At 32.6% G+C, this 14,441-nt stretch overlaps 1 non-coding gene across 1 annotated transcript; it reads left to right on the top strand.

Moving 5' to 3' along the window:
* Positions 1-352: 352 nt before the first annotated feature.
* Trnak-cuu (transfer RNA lysine (anticodon CUU)) lies at positions 353-425 on the top strand. The gene has a single exon. It is a non-coding gene; the product is annotated as a tRNA-Lys (tRNA).
* The last annotated feature ends 14,016 nt before the right edge of the window (positions 426-14,441 follow it).

Genomic DNA, 14,441 nt, shown 5'->3' with positions numbered 1-14,441 from the left:
GCTCCCTTAATTTTTATACCACATTATTTCTATCCAGCATATTATCACTCAATATAGTAAATAAGATCTCTTAAAATATGTAACAAGTGAAATTAATACAAAAATGTACGAACTTATTCAACTGTATTACCCAATTTTGATTAGATAGATAGGATATTAAGAGATTTCTTCTGTTCTCAGAGACTCCTTCGAACTTTCATTAGATTGAAAAGGGAACTACTATTTGATTTAATTTCTTAAAACCTAGCTACTCAAAAAAATTATAGTAGCAACTTAAAGAAAAAGGTTTCTAATCTGAATAGAAAAATAATATCAGCAAATCATAATATAAATTTTCAGAAATTAATACGAGGCCCGGCTAGCTCAGTCGGTAGAGCATGAGACTCTTAATCTCAGGGTCGTGGGTTTGAGCCCCACGTTGGGCGATATTTTTTGTCCATTATATACTAGATGAATATTGTTTTAATTCTTAAAAAGGTGCTACAATATATGCTGCGATATTAACCAAGTTTTTTCAAAAAGTAAGAATTTTTCTTAAAATCGCAATGAATGACTGCGGGATAGCTTCAAGTTAAAAATTAAACAAAGAAATAGGAACTTCATCGGCTTTGATCACGCAGAGATCACAGAAAGATTTCCATTTTTTTATGAAGAGGGAGAATGTGAATTTATTGAGGAGACTTGACAAGTATTCTTAATGACTGAGTTTTCAAAATGAAGGAAGCTGAAGTATCATCTATTATAAAAAAGAATTATAAAAACGATTTGGGATTTATCGGGAATCTTCTACATTCTAAAACAGAACTATTTAAAGACATAATTTTTAAAGTTGCCAGAAACCATGTAAGGCGAAATGAGAAGAGCTACAAGCGTTGCCAGAGAAAGGAAAAACCAGTTCTACAGGTCTGACAGTCAGAATTTGTCAGCAAAATGATGGAAAACTGTGACGGAAACTCACCGGATGTCTTACAAAAAAATTCTACCAAATATTATATGCTGTCGAGCTTGCGTGACGTGGTATCAAAGCAACTTTATGATTTATAGAAGTTTTTAAGAATCTAGGATGAATAAAACACATATTCTCCAAAACTATACAGAGTGAAAAAACCCTACCTTTTCATCTAAATAGTTAATATGTCAAGACAAACGTACAGTGCGTAGATGAGAGATGACAAGCAAAATAACATTCAATGGCAAAAAGAATCAATCATTCCTAATTTCAACGAGGGACTGGAAGTAAAGAGGAATTCTGAACGAAAATTGTCCAATAGGTATAAAACAGGACGGTAAAAGCACAAGTCTAGACACGCAGACCATTGGAATTTATATCTAGAAGGTAAACATAAGCAATGATTCCAATCGCTCGTCCTCTGCAATATGACAAAATCAGGAGACAACTTACAAGAAGTTATTCAAATTACTAGTTATTCTCTAAGTAAGTTACTCAAATCATAACTCAAGCTAATCATCATCTTAACATCGTTAAAAATAAGACAGAATTTGCCGTTTACAATCAATATAGCTAGAGCTCAAGTTCATCTATGTTAACAACGTTTTAAAAAGTATTCACAATGAGTACGTACATCATTAATAAAAAAATTAATGTTTCATTATTCTATATATAATCGTAACAAATTTACTCAAGCAATCGAAAATAATCGATTATTTTTCACTTGTATTTCGATGTAATCGATTATTGTTCACTCGTATTTCGATGTAATCAATTATTTTGGAAGCTCTTGTGATATTATAATTCACTCAACTTTATGATCATACCAACTGTATATCAAGCATTGATCAACCATGAATAAATATTTCAACTATTTTAAATAGCAATATAAACATAGACTTCGGCATTGTTGAAGATGGTGATTCTTATGTTTAAATTTATTTGGAAATCATTATTTGTTTTTTTTCTTTGTCCTAACATATATTTTGAACCTTAGTTGTGATTTAGTTTACAAGCAATACTCAATTTTTTCGCTTAAGAAATAACAAGATTTGTCTAAATGATTAAATTGTATGAAATATATACAAATTATTAACAATAAATTATTATTAAAACACTTCACAGCTTCACCAAAACCAAGTTTTTCCTAGCATTTGGAGCTCAACTCAATACAGAATAGAGCCGTTCGATTTATAGGCGATCCAGAGTTGACAAGAAACTCCACAGCTTAGAGCTTAGAAGAAAGGTCGCCGAGGCGAGATACTACCACGGCTGATGCTCTTCCGAGCTGCCCAGCATAATACCACCTACAGCAGACCTACTAGACATGCAAATATGGCTTATGAACACTGAATTCGTGTGCAGAACGTCAATTTATCGTGGCTCCTTTCTTTGATGAAGTGCAAACCTGTGGAACCAGCTACCAAGGCACAGAAGTTTGGTATCAATATTCACAGGTTCCACTCAAACTACTCAAGTATAATAGGGTTTACTCTCCTATACTCGCTTTTTATATAAAAAAAACTAATTTTTATGGTAATATGGAACTATAGGAAGGGTTTCAGAGTAAAGTAGAGAATAATAGGAAAAATTATTCAATCACAAACTTTAAAAAAATTAGAAATGAGAAAAATCTGCAAACATTATCGTGAAATCATGCTTAATGGCACAATGCTCAAAATATATTAATCATGTTAATCACTTAACAAGAGCAAAAAGTATGTCCTTGACATTTACAGAAAAGGATTAGAAAATATTTAACGATAGGCTCAATAAGAAACAATTTGACAAAAATAGTAAAAACAATGTAATCAACGATAACAGAAGCTGAAAAATTAAGTCAAGAAGAGAAATAATAAAAGATGTAGAAATAAAATCCAGTACACAACTGAATGCTGTCATATCTTGGCAGAATTTTTTTTAATAGAAAAGTAAAAAAGAAAACGAACATTTTCAAATCAATATATAGATCTATATCAAAATATGGATGCGATCTTAGGATTATGAGAACCAAATAAGCAAAATGCAAGCAGTTGGAATGAAATATGTCCAAAAGTTGAAGGGCTATTATAAATGGATTGAATGAAGAATCAGAACATATGAGAATGGCAAGCGCTTCCTAATGAACCAGAAAAAATGATCTAGCCTAGGATGCAGTAAGCAACGATTCTCAATAAAAGAAAAATAAAATAGGGAACCTCACTAATCAAAGAGAAACATATCTTAAATGCGTAGATAAATAGACAAAAAGAAGAAAAACATAATACACCAATATTGGTAGTCTAATTAGAATCATCCAAGAGGAGTAAGTACCCATTCTCTGACCTTAAAAAATGAAAATTTCCACACTCACTAAAAGTCAGTAAATAATAGTCGTGTGTCATTAATAGTTCAAATAATAAGAGAAAGTGATGTAATGGTTTACTTATTTATTTATACTTGTAAAGTGAGGTAATTTATAAATATTATCTTTTATTTATTTAATTCATTTAAACACCAACACTAGATTTAACTAACTTATATAATAATCAACTTACCACTATTTGTATAATCACTTTTCTGATTTATTTATTATTATTTATTAAACTAACTGAACTCCACTAAACTTGCTCGATATACATAATAGAAAAGAAAAATTATAGGTAGTAAACATACAAAAACAAATAAATAACTAAACCTTCCTAGAAATTAGTAAAAAAAAACAATGTAAAGAATTCCCTTGCGAGGATAAACGACTTCTACTGTTTATAAAAAGTATATCAAACGTGCCGCGACTTCGACAAATTCTAGAACTCAATTATAACCGGACATGACCGGCTTCACAACCTATGTCGTGGACTGTTCGTGACAGTAATGTATTTATATATTTATAGTGTATTTAATGTGCATAATTATAGATAATTGAATTCATATACGTTACGATAAATTCGTTACAATAAATTGACATGTGTAAATGATTACAAGGAACCTGGTGATGAACTAAACATGAGATTTTTGAAATATATTCCTTACAATATATAATTAATTTTTCGTCTAAGGATAAAGAGCCATCAATCAATATTACTTGCAATCGATAAATATTTAATGATGATCTCATTTCCTTTTATTTATTTACTTATTCTTGATACGTGTTACAAATTATTTCGTCCTCTTGTAAACCTATTAAATTCAAACTAAATATTTATAAATACTGTAAACATTTCGAATAAATTACGGGTAATACTATGTTCATGTAGACCATTAATATGGAAAGCTATGGTTTATGATTATTCAAATGTTATTAAATGATAATCGAACGATTTACATAGAATCGAGTTCAAGGTAAATACGTAAAAACTATGAATTTATATAGTTGAAGAAAATATACAATAAGTACAATAACTTTTCGTTGACAATATTAGATGAGTGCTACCATTGATGGTATGAGGTATCTGTAAAACTTTTTAAATTTGTAATTCACGAATAGTTATTCTTATTAATTCGATTTTCCATGAATTCTCCACTCATAAATTAATAGCTTTTACATCAGTTCAAAAAGAGCAAAATTGAACCATCAAATATTATTTAATAAGCTTGCAATCTTTGAATATAAACAAATCATTATTTTTAACCTTCATATCGATATACATATATCGATATATAAGAGATTGTTGATTTTCGAGGGGACATATAACCTTCTTGTTGGAAATATGACATACCATGAAAATGGTATGTCAATACAAGATTGAAGACAAAACAGTAGAAATCAGTAGATAATTCACAATTTACAAATGTCGTATAATATCTTAAATTACAATCAAATTTAAACTGCACTAACAAACTTTCATCACGACAACGTTCAGGTCAATATCTTAAGCAGCACTAATTTTTCATGAGTTATATCATTACTGTAGGAAATTTCGACACAAAAACTCAACCTCAAATGCCACCTGTAAAGCTTGTATAAAATAAACTAAATTACACTAGTGATTCTCGATGTACCGCCAATAGCAACTTCAACGTCAATAAGTGCCACCCTGCTATGACACAACCATTTTCCTAAAATACTTTTTTTCTAACGAAAAATAGTTTTGACCATTTTATCATGTGAAACTATCAAGTTAATTTGATATTAACAAATCGTTAAGAATTTTTTCAAACAACTTAGATTCACAGACTTGATGCCATTTTCATTCGAGAGGAGTTTATTATTTTGATGAATATAAAAAAGAACTGGAAACTATTGAAAACGAAGACATCTATAATCAAACAGGCCATCGCTTATGAACTCAGATTAAATGATGGAGATTTCAATTTATGGTGGGGAATTTTTCACAAAATTACGACTCATAATGATATAATAAAACTTTCGTAACCAAATGAATAATGAATTTGAAAAATTGGATTCGAAATTTTCACACGAGACATCGCCATCGCTTTCAATCTAATTTCTAATATCTCCTCAAACAAAAAAAGAGAAGCATAGGAAGTTTAGTTTGCGATACTATTTTTCAATAAAAATGCGAATAATCGTTTGTTTTACTGGACACCTAGTGGTTACTAACATTGGGAACTTTATAGAAATGAAAAAAAAATCCAGATTATTTCCTAATTGAACCATTAAAATATTGTCAGTCTCTGGATAAAAATACGATAAAAGTAAAGCTTACAAAGTTCACAGCTGTTTTTTCATGCTAAAATTTGTATTATTTTTCAAGGAACTACATGTATATCGACATTAGACACCGAAACTTTCTTAAGAAAGATTGTCTCCTTTTGGAAAGCTGTTGGTAGAAAAACAATTTGTCAATCAATAAATTATAAATTCAAATATCAATACATATATAATATCTAAAAATGTCGGTAAGTCTATGCCTATGACGCAAGCTACTTTCGTTTAAGATTAGGTGAATTTTTTTTTTAATCGAACCTATTCGGTACAAGTCTCTGCGGAGTAGACATCTTACAGATATGAGAAAAAAATAGACTTTTATAATCTTAATCTTATAAAATTACATTTTTGACACCACCTTCTATAGTCACTAACCTCCGTTTGTATCCCAATACACAGGAAATACTCTTTAGATAATATTTTTCTTCTTGTGTCCTTCTTTTTTTATCAACCTTGTCAACTGGTTAATTGTTTGAGAGAATAACTATTGAAATTTCTTAGTTAGGATATTATTGGCCAAAAATAATTATTATATAATATGGTTATTTGTTTAAAAAAATATTTTTAAATTTATAAAATAAGCTCACTCTTATACTTTAGTGTAATAACAATATATGTGAAGTAAAAGAATGAAAATTCACGTAACCAAGAATATAAAGTAAACCAAATTATTATTTTGAGAAAAAACATAATGTAATAATAAAAAACAAATTAATAGTTGATATGACCGCCTCTTCTTGCAATCAAATTACCAACGCGTCTCGGCATTCTGCGAATCAAGTTATCGATAACATAGTCAAACATTGTCCGATTCTTCTTGAACGACAGCAGTCACGTCTAAATGGTTGCAGGTGGGTTTTCTCTATTGGATATTGCTCTGTCAATATAATCCCAAAAAAAAAATCCCTGTGCTCTTGAGCCTATTGGAGACGGTAGCTACGTGTCGTCGTTAAAGTCTAGGCACCTTTAAAGGTCTTCTTGCCATTAGATTCGATGAATGTAATCTTCTGATGGTACTTCTTGAAACTACCCATCCGTATGTATAAAAAGTGACTTAGAGCCACCGTTACCGTTATAAATTGGTTCCTTTGGATGAAATTAGCTATATAACCGTCTTCTTTTACTGATATTACTCTAGGGCGACCCGTGACCTATCTTCGCGCAACGCTATCAGTTTCCTGGAAAAGGGCTACTATCCGCCTCACCGAAGTCCGTGACATATTCAGACGAAGGGCAATGTAGTGATTAGATAAACAAAATCTAAATGAACTCGCTGTCAAGTTAAATCGTTTAATCTGATTTCTCTTACAAAAATTCATTCAAACATAAATAATTTTTTGTTACGATATTGTTTTCATTTTTATGATAAGGTACCACAAAATTTAAAAACAAAAACTGAGTTCTATAAATAGGCAAACTTAAAAGTTTACAAGGGGGCCAAGACTTTTGGAGATGTGTGTAATTCACATTTGTAGCTAGATTCTTATGCTTTCAAACAAAGAATCGACGTCGGCATCGTTCTTTCTAATATGTGTATACTTTATCACGGTTCTTTTCATTTTCTATAAGTATAAGACAAATGTGATTCAATATGACCTGGAGCACTACCAACTAGCAGTTTTCTATCTTTTTTTTTCTCACCAAAACGGTCAGCAATTTTGCTAGTTGGACTTGGCCTGAATCTTTATATTAAATTGTATGAAATATATCTCAATAATTCTTGAGACTTCGCTATAGATATGTTTGGTTTTGGTTTCTTGCTTTCATCCGGTCTAGTCTCTATCAAGCATCTAGTGATTTTCACTTAGTATTGAAAATTAAGTTCTGAGTACGAACATTTTCATGGCGACGGGTACTCGGGATTCTCTCGCTGAGGTTACAGGTGACAAACTAGACGATTGAATTTAAAAATTGATTTACTACTAAATTTGCTTGTTGACTACGTAAAAAATTAGAATTTTTGTCGTTGTTTCAAATTTAGATAATAATATTCCACACGTTTTTTACTTTCTGAATAGCCCTCGTTAAAACAATTTGATAAACGTCGTTTATTATCATAATATAGAACATTGGAATTGCTCCAGCTCTCTTTGCTTCGATTTCCTTACATATCTAAGAATAAATAATAGTACGTAGACTAAATGCGTATGAATATAATGATAGAAATAAAAATGCGACGTCCAAATGGTCAATTACAGAAGACGTCAATAAATGTTGGTAATACGCATCCAGACGTCCTTCGAAAATATTTGACGCTATGGCGTCTACATCAGTACGTTTAAATGCGCCGTACAGAACTGAAATGACTCGCTCGTTTACTTGTTACTTCTCTAATGTTAAAACTAAGTATTTAGGTAACTTAATAATAATGAGAAAATCGCTAAACTTTTTGGATGGCGCATATCGAAATGTTTAAAAGTTCGTCTAATTTGTTTTATTTGAATAAATGATCGTACCGTGAAAGATTTGGGCACTTTTTAAGCAACAACTGACTCACAACTACGTGATATATTTGTATTTTTATCTTGAAAATGATGACTTTAAAAACCAATAATTGACTTCAAATAATTCAGAGCTGAACGCAACGAAAATATATCGCTCGTTGCTAAATAACCCGGTCAAGGTTATAAAAATTCGCATAAAAATGAAAATTAGTACAAATGCTCGGAGCACTATTATAAATAGAATGTGAAAAGTCCCCATTGATCCAGTATGTGCACAAAATTTAATAAAAATTAGCAAATACGGGTTTTTTGGGCTCGTATACAATACAATAAATTTCATTCGCGGTCAAAGTTAACAGATATTGATTTTTCGTGTTTTTCAGTTACACGCCGATACCTTAGAATAAAGTTATTTATTATGCTGTTATCTAAAAAATTTTTTTTATTTCAGTTTAACGTACCTCGACTGCGCTGGTCATTGGCACACAAAAACAATCATAAGTAAAATAGAGGATTGTTACAAAATCTATTACAATACATAAATTAAATTATATTTTGTTATACAGCTTGGTGGCTTTAAGAAACTCCACGATTTTCCTCATTTCCGTCGGGCAGTTAATTGTCTCCTTGAGGTTAGTTTTCATATTAAACTGTTAATATGCGGTAGAATATTCTCTGAAATCGGTGAGGTGCTTAAAAGTCACAGGAACTTGACAAGTTCGGCAGACAGTACGACTTTCTGACGACATCAAATAGCCGTGAGTAAGTTCCTTGTGGTTGATGCAAAGTCTTCTGATTTTCACAGCTTCTCTCCTGTTCAAAAAGTTTAGGGAAATGTGGGAAGTAGATGGGTGGATATAGTGTAGTGCTGTAGTACTCTTGTTCCATGTATCGCGCCAAGATTTTTTAACGAAGTATTTGAAGTTAATCTTCATATCATTGGCCAGCTGAACTGGGATTTCAGGATTCCGTAGCTTCTTTGGCATGGCGATCGGCACATTCGTTTCCAGCAATTTCAGTGTGCGATGGAAGCTAGATGAGATAGACTATTATATCAAGAGCAATGAGAGTTTGGTAGATATCATGAATGTTTTCGACTATTGGATGGTCGGTGAATATGGTTGTGATTGACTGTATGGATGAAACATATGTTTATGGGGAGGAGAAATATATTTGAAAGCTTGAAGGATACTGTATAGTTCACCAGTGTAAACACTACACGTCGAGGGTAAGTGGAAAGAACTTATGAGTTCGTGATTTCTAGTGACTGCGCAACCCACAACGGATTCAGCTTTGGAGGCATCCGTATAGAGAATTAAGTCGAAGGATTTTTATGCAGAGTTTCCAAGAATGCTTTCTCTACAAGAACGCTAGGGGATTCGTGTTTATTGTAGATGGTTAGTGAGGTATCTACTATAGGAATATGTTTCATCCAAGGGGGAGAAGAAGGCAAAGAAAATATAAAGGTCAACGAGAGGTTGGTATTTTGGAGTAGAAGTGCGAGCAATTGAGGGATTAAATTTACAATTGTTCGTGATTAATAGGTACGGAAGTGGTGATAATTACCGAATGGACAGGATTAGAGGGATTGGAAGATACATCAGCAGCATATGACAGGAGACGAGATTGTCGTCTTAAGGATAGTGGTAGCTCATTAGCTTCAACATTGACAAGGCAAAGGCCAAGAGCGGTATTGTGTACAGAATTCAATAAATCAGTTTTAGACTTGGATGAATGATAATATGTTACCATGTAGATTGTATTGAGTAAGTTTATTTAGTATTGCATTTCTGGATATAGAGTCATAAGCGCCTTCAATGTCAAGAATAGTTGCAATGACGTCCTGATGGTTATTTAATGCAGAGGATATATTTATTTACAAAAGAACAAGGTTGTCGAATGTCGATTGATTACGTCGAAAACCCGATTGTGTGTCGGGAATAAGTTTGTATTTTTCAGGGAACCATTGAAGTCTTCTATTTATTATTTTTTCAAGGAGTTTGCAAGTAGTGCAAGTGAGTGAGATTGGACGGAAAGACTTAGGGGATGATGTGAATTTACCTGCTTTTTAATTGGAATGATTATAGAGTTGCGCCATGCATCAGGAAACTGGTGAGTATTCCAAATAATATTAATATTATCCAAATAATATTATAGATATCAAGGAGCTTGGAGAGGAACGAGTCGGATAGTTTTTTGAGAAATATATACAGGACATCATCAGGACCGGCAGCAGAATTTTTGCAGGACGATAGCGCGAATTTTAGTTCATTTAAATTAATAGGAGCATTGACAGACGATATATCGAGAGAGTGCGGAAGATAGCTGAATATGTGAGTGATGAAAATGCTGAAATTTTCTTCAAAGTGTTGTTTGAATGTGTCAGAGATTTTTTTGCTGTCGGTGATAAGCAGATAGTTAGATATTAAAGAAGGAATTTTGATATTAGTTTTTTTGCCTTGGATTTTTGCAATTTTTTTCCAAACTTGACTGGGGTCTGTATTGTGGGTAAAGGATGAAGTATAACTTTGCCAAGCAGATTTCTTACTTTGCTTGACAATCAATTTTTTAGCTTTAGCTTTAAGCCTTTTATGTACAATAAGGTTTTCTTGTGTTTTGTGACGTCTAAATAGTTTCTTTATTAGGGATTGGGATTGGATATAATAATAGGAAAGTTGTTGCTATCATATAGGTCATCGGAAACTTGCCAAGAAAGAGAAAGTGCAGTTTTAGGGTCACAGAAGCTGAGGTCAATAGCAGAAAAGGAATCTGAGGAGATGTTAAAGTGAGTTTTGGATCCAGTATTTAACAGACAGATACCAGTTGAATTTATGACTTTTTCTATTGTGTTGCCTCTAGTGCAAGTTTGGGTGGCGCCCCACATTTTGTGATGTACATTAGTCTCCAACAAGAATGTATGATTAAGTCTGTTAACTCTTTTTCATCAAGGGGGTGGTCCGGTGGAACGTATATACTGCAAATGGTAAGTTTATTGGGGCACCAAGTAGTGACAGAGTTTATGTCGCTGAATATTGAAGTACCGCCACTAGCTCTTATGCAGTTGGTACGGATGTAATGATATCCTTCAAAGTTTCTCAAATTGCGTTTATGATCAATTTTGAAATTGGTTTCTTGGAGACACAGGAAGTCAGGTTTATGGGAGGAAATGATTTTCTGAATTCCTTCTAATCGGGGATAAAATCCATCGCAGTTTTACTATATCAGGGAGAATGTACTTGTTTAGGAAGAAGGGAGAGAGTATTTACTGAGATAATGTCGAGGAATCAGTGATATTCCCATCATCAATAATAGACATTTGGGGAGGAGTTTTTTGCTCGGGGTGAAGTTTAAAGTTAATTCTATTGATTAGACGTGTAATACGGTTTTTTAAAGATCTTTGTTTTATATTACGATAAATCAGGGACAAATCCTTCAGAAGAAGGGTTGTGTTGGAAATAAATTTGTTAGCTTCATATGACGCCATACGTGTTTTCAAGAAACGCAATAAATTGGGTGCCTGTAAGGTAAAATGATTCAGGAGAATCGTCGAATTGTTTATGTATAACGGAGTGTAATTCGGAGCTTATGAAGTGACAATCCTTTTTAGTCAGTTTAGATTTTTAGGTCCTCTTTTTCGCAGGGTTTCTGAAGCTGGATGTTGAAAATTTGGGAAGAGGCATTGGATCTGGATGAAGATCAGTAGGAGGTATAGACTGTGGTGAGTCGAGGCAGCTGTCATTCGAACGGGGACGTTTTTCGCTAGTTTTTGATAAGAAAATTAGAGAGGGAAAGGGTGTCCTCCGAGCATACTACGGGAATAACTGGAGTATTAGTAGTGGCAGTAGGGTCAGCACAAGAGGAGGGGATGAGATTGACCGAATCATTTGATTTGGGAGATGGATCTTGAGGGATGGAAGGAATCAGCAGTGTGCCCAGCCTGTTTGCAGAAAAAGCATTCAAGTTTGTCGGTAGAAATGAATATTCTGTGTGTTGTATTTTCATATTGAATTCATATTTTTTTAATTTGAATAAAGCAAATGTTCTCCAAACTATATTTATAAACAATTTTTGTACAATATTAGGAAGTAAACAAAAACTCATATTTTTTTCAAATCACTCAGCTAATTAATCTCTATCGTTTTCAATCGATCCTCTAAAACGTTTTTCGTGTCAACGTTTCGTCGTTTAATCTCCCATTTCCACTTATACACCGATTATGTCCAATATTAGCGCTCTAAAAGAAATACAATTTCGAAACGTCCGCGTCCGACGCATTTGTGACCCACTTTAGATGGCACAACTTTTTCTGTGAAAATGTTCCTGTAATCACTCACGTTTGACAGCTAGTCTAAATCCCAATTCTGTAGAGCTTATCTCTGACTATCAACTGATAAAGACTATGCAGTAATTACGGTATTTGTTTTAATTCGTACTTTGAAGAGAGGCCGTAAACGAACACATTTTAAACACGGTTTCAAGAGTTTTTTGTCCGTATTTAACTCACAATTTAGAAAAGTATTTTCACGAAATTTAACGATGATGGTATTACGGTGATTTAGAAAAAAAAACATCTATTATTTTCATTTTGGGAAACAATCTTATATTTATGCAACATTATGACCATATTAAGAGCAGGCATCGATAACAAAATCCTAGATTAGTACTGTAAACCATTGTCATCAACGTTTGAGTTGGTGAAGAGAACAGGAGTACTGACAGGCGAATAATCGCGATTACTGGTGAAATGTAGGGACAGGGGACTGTTATAATAATGGTTTGGATAGCTATTTCTTTCGGTGGCCGAATATTTTCATTCGAGGCAGTATGACAGTTGAGAGTTGGGCGTCCACAATTGTTCCAGCACTATAACGTTAAATAATTGACTTTCTTCAAGACGTCTTCTGAGAAATATTATTCCTACTGGATACATTTCTAATGTCACGGATTATATCTTATTAAATAATGATTATTTAATAGAATATATTTCTTGCTACTGGTTTGTATTTACACACAGTTTGTTTCAACCGGCAATTTTGAGAATATCGAAATGATTTAGAAACTGTTCCAGACTGTTCCAAATGTAATTTTTTTGCGAAGGTTCAGACTTTACGCTACTTTTAAACGTGTTCGAAAAATTCAAGTTCGATTTTAGAACTATTGTTCAGTTATTGATAGAAATCGGAAGTTCCAGATAATATTGTTCATGAAAATATCTGTTCATGTTACTAAATCTATGTTCGATTTCTCTAGAAGTTTTAAAATGTTATTAAAATACCACAGCCGATTACTGCTTTGTACAAATTGGCAAGAAAATATATAAAATGTATACTGCTGTGTGTGATTTGTCTACGGACATTATTTTCATTTTTCATTTTGCAGTTTACTTTATTTATTTTATCTAAACTACAGCGCAAGGATCAATTAAAAGGCGAGAAAGATATACATAAAAGTTAACAATTGAACAATTAAAGTTGTAATGTACAAGTAAATAAAATTTTCTTAATTATGTTAGAAATAGTGCTGCAAAAAATATCCAGAGAGTTCTGCATTTGATAGTGATATAGATTCATTCCCTATAAAAGAGAAAACATTTAAGAACATTAGTTCTAGCAACTGGAAAGTAGAATGAAGAGTAGGTCGGGTGGCAACTCGATAAGTATGTATTTCATGTCAATTTCATTGGGCACAATTTTGTGAAGGAATATCAAGGAGGAACACATACGTCTAGTCACTAGGTCGTTCAAGCTAAAGCGTTCTAACAGTGTGTTTTGAGGTATTCCTTGTGGTGGATAAATATTGTCATACCTGAACCACATATATTTAACATACTCTCAGTGAATGTTATTTATTTTTTTATATGAATTTGGGTTCCATATAAGAAAGGCAGTTAAAGAAGAACGAATGCATTAAAAACTAAAGATGCGGTTTAACTTCGGTAACTGCTTAGAGTTTCTCAGTACAAGACCGAGGTTCCTAAAGGCTTCATTAAGAAAAATTTCAATATGCTTAACAAAGTTTAATTTACAATCAAATGTAACACCAAGATCTTTTAATGTTGCAGACGGTTTAAGACATTATTAGAAATACGATAATTTAAATAAAGGAGGTTAAGTTTTCTAGTGAAAGATAACGTATTACAGTTTGAAATGTTGAGAGGAAGTGCATTTCGCACCAATCAAAAATTTCATCTATATCAGATTGAGATAAGTGGCCGTCATGTTCGATATGGAATGATACAGCTTCAGATCATCAGCACAAAAGAGAACATTAGAATTTAATCTTGACACAATGTCATTTATAAATATTAAAAATGTGGGCCAAGTACTGACCCCTTGAGCACTTCAGAAAAATCAGTTTTCTATCCATGAAGTATGACATAAAAAAGTTGGTAAATGGT

The sequence above is a fragment of the Diorhabda sublineata genome, chromosome 5 (genome assembly GCF_026230105.1).
Source record: "Diorhabda sublineata isolate icDioSubl1.1 chromosome 5, icDioSubl1.1, whole genome shotgun sequence".
Classification (NCBI taxonomy): domain Eukaryota; kingdom Metazoa; phylum Arthropoda; class Insecta; order Coleoptera; family Chrysomelidae; genus Diorhabda; species Diorhabda sublineata.
Note: the sequence above shows the minus strand (reverse complement) of the source record. Positions and strands in the feature narration are given on the sequence as shown.